We start from the raw sequence: 7,117 nt of genomic DNA, 5'->3' as shown, positions 1-7,117 counted from the left end.
TCCTGTACCTGTTTCATTAGTGCAAGCGTTCGTTTATGCTTATGTAAGTCCTAGTATATGTGTATGTATTTGGGTGTGTGTCTATCTGAATATGCATATGGAATGCGCACATTGTCATATTTATCCAAGGAAAACCTGTGCGTCGCAGTTCTTGGCCCAACTTTAATATGCTTATAGTTATATATAGCTATCCTATGGAAACAAAATTCAGTGTAACAGACCGCACAACTTTCAACCACAACTAATATGAGTGATTAGAAGCTGTAGGATTACTTCTCACAACTACTAATGATCACTTCTCACAACTACTAATGTGTCAAAAATTTCTTATTTTAGGACAGAAGGCGTAAATACTCTTTTGAAACTTACGTATTTCATTATTTCTATTATTGTACTGTTAATTTTCTCAATGGATCTCTAAATGTTGGCTAGTAATGAGTAAATTCATATAATTTTTGACATAATATATTTTTTTTAATCAAATAAATGCTTATTACACCTCTATATATTTTTTATTTGAGTGATAGTGACAACTGTTCCGTACATTCCAAGCGACCTTGTCACCCGTGGTAGTGAGGACTGAGGACTTCATTTCACACTAGAAAATATGGCATGGCCTTGCCGCGCTTGCTTTTGGCCAGTGTTGCCAGTTTTGAAGGATTTTTATTTTTCTACTTATAAGCCTAGTATATGTGTATGTTTCTTTTTTTTCGACAAGGGAAGATATATTAAATTGAAGCACAATACATCCCCTTTTACAATCAGGATCCGAAAGAAAAGGAAAATTACAAGGAAGTCCCTAGGACTCCTGTTCATCTTCCTCGTTGCCTCCGAATCGCCCGGCTGTGCATCTGAAGCACCCGCACCTCCAGATCCTCCGCCGGAAGACTTCAAACCTTGGTAAGCCGCATGAGCCACCACCCCGAACCTCCAGCCAAGATGGATTTAATTCGTTGAACGGGAATCGGCGATCTCACCGACGGAAGAAGAAGAGGAGCATCCTCCAGCCGCAGCAGAACTGGCTAGCCGAAAGACAAGCTGGTGCTACCGCTTCCGGCAAGAAGTAGTAGCCCAGCAGAGAATCCGACGCCGGCGACGAAAGCACCAACACAGAAGAATAAGCCCCTGGGGGAGCATAAAAGATCCATCATCATCGCAAGAAGATAGACCACTAACGCCTCCGAACTACAGCGTTATTGAAGTTGCCAAAGCTGCTCCGGAGCATGTGCTTCCTCGCTGTACGCCGGGATTCCACCACCGTCAAGGACCAAAAAGTTCGCACACGAAGTTGTCTTCATGAGGAAGACCTAAACTACGCCTAGATCTAGAAAACCTAAGCTAGTATGTACAGCCGGCAGTCGATGGGGAGCCACCAGAATCGGCCCGGATCGGGTTCACCCCTCTTTTCACTGCTCTCTACTGTAGCTTTCGACAAAGAATGGGAAAGAGAGAGAAAAACCACTGTATATGTGTATGTATATGAGTATGAGGCATGAACGTAGTGAAATGTCACATGAGCAATAGATGTTTATCATCTGCATTTTGCATGAGCAGATTTATGTTAGACTTTATTTAAAAAAAGATTTATGTTAGACTATATATAAAATGTGGCGCGGCATTTTGGCCATTGTTGCCGGTTTTGAATGCCTTACGTAGGTCCTGGAATATGTGTATGTATCTGGGTGTGTATGTCTATCTGAATGCACCTATTATTCAAGAGAGGTGAGAGCCATGCCGATGGCTTCTCCTACCAACTTTCGAGTCTCCTAATTGGGCATGAGAGGGGAATTGTTAGTACTCTGTTTCCTTTCTTGGCCATGATCTTGAGGAAGGCAACATAACGCCCTGCAGCTTTGCTCAGCTGGTGGCACTCGAGCTGTGATGTTTATATAGCACATAATCAAGCTTCGTTTGTACTTGTTGCTATACCTGCCATCTTCGACATCATGTGTAGTATAATAGAACACTGCACACGGCAAGGGACATAGGGAGGACAATCATTAACCTCAGTTCTCATAGTCGAATTATCAGGCACATGGTGTGCATCTCCTGAGTTGAATTCAACTCAATTTGTGCTGCCGCCGCAAGCGCTTCCAAGCTTGCTGGCTTGAGTGCACGCGTGAGCACCGGTTCTGTCGTGATGCTCCACTCTTTCTTTGCCTCGTCCCCTACCGCCATCTCCTTGCCTGTTGCCTTGTGAGACTGTCACGGGAGATGCCGGCGACCAGAAGAGAGAGCCGACGCAGCTTTCATGGTGACGCAGGCCCGTCTGGCGGAGCGGCCGCCGCTGCCTTGCGTTACTGTCGGGTGCCAGCGTCTTTTCGACGGTGGCCAGCCGCCGAGATCCCTCAAAATCCAATCTACCAGCTGGCATGCAGCTAATAGCCCGATGGAGATGATGAGGGGATGAGAGGAGTAGCGAGGAAGGGAGCGCTCGCGCTATCAGCCGGGAACGACTCGAGACACTGGAGGGATGGAGGGGTGATGGGGAAGGAGCTCGAGCTGCCGACCGGCCGGCCGCGAGCTTGCGATAGGGGGACGCAGAAGCATCGAGAAGCTGAGACGGCCGCGCTTATTTGACCTTTCGTGGATGATCTAATGGCCTCGAATTTCAGGTGGCTCAATGTGCTGCCCGAGCTTGGAGGCAGGATTCGGACATTAAAGATGGATAAGCAACAGTCACGTTGTGGAATTTGATGGACTGATTCTTTAGAGTGCAAAATATGCAATGAGCAATTTGCAGTTAACAAATTAAAAGGGTCATATTTTGACATATCCACAATCCACCAAAGCCTTCAAAGTGTTCAAAACCAGCCCAGAGCCCCAGACCCCTTAAAATTACCTATACAGATTATTGCAAATCCTAGGGGCAGTTCCCATCACACTATCAGCCATGCATGTACACTAATCAAGTTTAACTGATCACACTTTTACAACTAAAACTAGAGAGGCACTTACACTGAACGTGGAACGAATCAAGACATGAATCATGATACCAAAGGGCACCGGAGCATATTATATTTAGCAGAAATCATGCACCATAGTGATAAGAAAATTAACAGGGGTTTCACACTACTCTACAATCATATAGAACCAGCCACTTGAGTGTAATACAATTCCTCATTTGATCCACATGTTTGTATGATAACACAATTCCTCATGCATACTTATGTGGGAAAAGAACACGGATAATGAGCGGTGAGGTCCAAAATAACAATGAAAAAGTGTGATTCCCATCTATCCATTCTTACTATCTAAGTATCTACAAAATGTCCAACTTGAAAGGTTTCACAGTGCAGAACGCCCACTAATTCATTTTATGACTTAAAACTTTATGAGTTGGAGCCAATTCAGAATGCTACTTGCTGCCGATCTTCAGAAGAGGTAGGCTCTAAGCCTATAATTATTGGTCTTTGAATCACTAGGTCCCATGCTCGAACCAAGTCCCCTTCCTTGCATAAGGCTTTGACAAGGATTTCAAAGGTTGCTGCGTTTGGTTTGATCTCCTTGTCAGGAATCCTCGCTTACACCTTCAATGCATCTTCAGTCCGGCCAGCTTCACAGTAAGTCCTTCAAACATACGGTTGAAGAAACCGATATTGAACTTTGGCCCATGCTCCCTCCTCTGCCATTTTGTAGAAATACTGCATTGTATCTTCCACACGGCCTTCCTTGAAGCACGAGTCGACAAGGTAAGTGTAGGTGTACACATCTGGGAGGACCGACTTGGTCGATCTCCATCTCTTCAAAGAGCTTCTCTGCCTCAGCAAGCATCCCGTTCTCACAGAGCTTGCCAATGATGTTGTTGAAGCAACCGACGTCCATCTGGACATTCTTCCTGGGCTGGCGGTGAAATACCTCAATTGCCTGCTGGAAATTGCCCTCCTTGAAGCACTGGTTGACCATGACATTGTAGGACTCAGCGTTGGAGCAGGGACTGGTAGTTGTCCATGGCCTCCTTGTCCTTGCCCTGCTTCCAGTACCCCTCCATGAAGGTGGTGTGGACGACGCCATCGTAGACAGCACACCTGTCGGTGAGCTCGTTGAAGAGCTCGAAGGCCTTGCCCCAGTCTTCCAGGTCGATGTAGCCGGCGATGAGGTTGTTGTAGACGAGCGAGCTGAGTCGGCGCCACCGCCACGGTTCAGCATCTCGCGGAGAAGGTCGAGGGCGTCGCGGATGCGCCTGGCAGCGACGAGGCTCCTGGTGAGATGGCGGTAGGTGACGGGGGGGGGGGGGGGGGGGGGGGGGGGGGGGGGGAAGGGCGTCGTGCTCTGGTTCTGATCTTGATGTCCAATGCTTGAAGGATGTACAAGAATCAGTGATTGATCCCAACGGCATACTAAAATCCTCATGGATTTTTGAAAACTACACCGACGGTTTCATATGCCGATTCACGGGTGTGGAGTGCTGGCACCCAGGGTTCTCTCGCTGCATCTCAGCAATCTGGGTCTTCAAGGCCAATTTCCTCGACGTCTTCGGAATTGCACTAGCATGAGCGCCCTAGATCTGTCAAGTAACAACTTTTTAGGGCCCATCCCTTCAGACATTTCACTGCAGATGCCGTTCTTGACATCTCTAGATCTCTCATACAACAGCTTTTCAGGGGAAATCCCAGTACTCATCTATAAAATTACATACCCCTCAGCCTTCAGCACAACCAACTCAGTGGTCGAATTCCATCGCAGTGCGCTCTGCTTGCTCGGTTCCAGGAGTTCAATGTTGCGGACAACCAGTTGTCTGGGGCTATTCCGCCTGCATTACAGAAGTTCCCGTCATCTAACTTTGTTGGTAATCAAGGGCTTTGTGGTCCACCGTTGCATGACTGTGGTGGTATAAGCAAACGGAAACTGAGATTGCACAGGATCAACGATGAGTCCAGTATTGGTGCGGCTGTTGGGTTCGTGGTGGGATTTCTTGTGGCCTTCTACTTCCCGCACCTGTTCGTCTTCTCCCAGAGCCTCCATCCCTACGTCTTCCGCATATGATCTGCCTACTCTGAAACTTTTATCTGACATCAACCTCCGGAGGTCAAATGAGTACTTCAACTATAATAGTAGTTCTTTCTTTAATTTTTGGCAGCAATTGGGTCTCACTTATTGATCAATGGATACAAGCTTTCATGCAACTGCAATGATCATTTTTGTTTCCTTCTTTGTTTATTAGCTTTGTACAAACCTTTTGTCTCATTTGCTTATTTATAATATATAACCAGTAGAGGGCAACCCCTCCCATTTTATAAAAAATTGGTCTCACTTAAGTAATTTGTTTACACTGCAATTTAGTAAATGGGGTGTTTCGTTTCTAATGTAGATTTTAACCCTTGGAATGTCTAAAAATGATCTCTGATGTATATCAGGCTGCGATAATTCAAAATCCTACCCCCTCCTCGATCTTCCTACAGAGCGTAAAGAAGAGAATATTGAAACTTGAGCATGGCACTGGTGCGAGGCTCGTAGAGTGACTCCAGAAATTAACACTTACCTTGGAGGAAAGCGAGCTCAACAAGTTCATCACAGTACACAGTAGTAAAACAATTCAGGACTCTACTGAACAAACCAAGAAATGCCGATAAGCATACTTGGTATGTCATCTCGGCAATTCAGCATGATATAAATGTTGAACTAAACAACACCAAGACTGAGACCGCTGTTGACCACATTCCGGAACCGATGGAAGATCAAGCATACCCAGTTCGAAGCAGAATCAGACTCCACTAAATAAGGGAAAGCGTGGAGATTTAGTAGTTTTAGGAATAACTGTAATAATCATATCGTAATCGACTAGGATTTTAGCTTGCTCCAGGGTATAAGTATAAACCCGTGAGCCTTGTTGTGGCAGAACTACCAAATTAACCCGGCTAAAGTGTACTCGAGTCGCCTGACATGCGATCTTACACTTTAATCGATTCAACTTGATCGTCAGTCGGATTTCATCCGATAAACCACTTAACAAGGATCGATGACAAAGCAGGCTCACATGAAGGTGAGTGTTATTCCCCAAGATTACAACAATCCATCCAGATTAACATAGTACAACAATTTATTATATCAGTTTGAAATTCAACCAAGTTTGCAAAGTGTTCAACAGCGGAAGATAAAATTCAAGCGGAAGCTAAACGTCGATACAACAATACCACGGTGAAGCCTGCCATGATATCAAACACCATGATCCTCGCCGACCGAGGATGGGTCTCAAACAAGTCAACACCAGCAACCAAACCTGAAAAAGATAGCCACAAGAAAGGCTGAGTATACTAATACTCAACAAGGCTTACCCGTCAGGTGGTAACTACTCCACCAACTCCTAGACATGCAAGGCTTTTTGGCTAAGGGATTCGTTTTGCCAAAAGCATCTAAAGTAGGTCTTTACTTTCAAGTTTTAGCATCAGGTTCTAGTTGATTAACCATTCTAGGTAAGCACCAATTCTAAGCAAGCATGTGAACAAGAAGTTGAATCAAGCATCAATATTATTCATCATCCTTTGTTCCACTTCTTACTCAGTGTAGCATAGCGATCAAGCAGTCCCAAACTGTGAGAGGCACATGATTCGAATCGAGTTTTTAAACCATGCATGGCGAACCTAACCTCACAACATCCGCGACATCCGCGCACCACGATGGGTCGGTTCATTTGTCAGCCGTCCCCATCAATCCCCAGCTACGTGTCAGGTCCACTTCCCTTGGTACAAGGCCCCACGGTCCCGACCTCTGCCGTACCGTGACTGCACTTGTCACCACATGCGACCGCAGGGGAACTCCGTTCCAAAGATAGTGGAACGAATTGCTCACGTCCTGGTTCAATCAGGTACTAGACTTCCCCATCCCATACTAGGTATGAGATTAGTACTTTCAAACACTTGATCACGAACACCAACACGTTTTGACCTTAGTCCATTTTCATTTAGATAAACGGGGCAATCCACCGACCACCAAAACAATTCACAAGGTCCTACCCCGCCCTTCATCCTTATGGTTGTAACATAAGTAAACAAACAACTCCTATAACTCACGAGTGACAGGAAATCACTCAACTTTTACCGTCTCCTATTAAGCATTGCATCTACGCGACTTATCATGCTAGTGTTCAGATTAAAAGGGTACTAAGTTCATGCATCCA

The 7,117-nt window shown here is 45.5% G+C and overlaps 1 pseudogene; it reads left to right on the top strand.

Moving 5' to 3' along the window:
- The first annotated feature begins 4,259 nt into the window (after positions 1 to 4,259).
- Positions 4,260 to 6,217, top strand: LOC105914531 (annotated as a pseudogene).
- The last annotated feature ends 900 nt before the right edge of the window (positions 6,218 to 7,117 follow it).

Source organism: Setaria italica, chromosome VI, assembly GCF_000263155.2.
Source record: "Setaria italica strain Yugu1 chromosome VI, Setaria_italica_v2.0, whole genome shotgun sequence".
NCBI classification, from domain to species: domain Eukaryota; kingdom Viridiplantae; phylum Streptophyta; class Magnoliopsida; order Poales; family Poaceae; genus Setaria; species Setaria italica.
The sequence above is the reverse complement of the archived record's forward strand: the minus strand, read 5'-3'. Positions and strand labels throughout refer to the sequence as shown.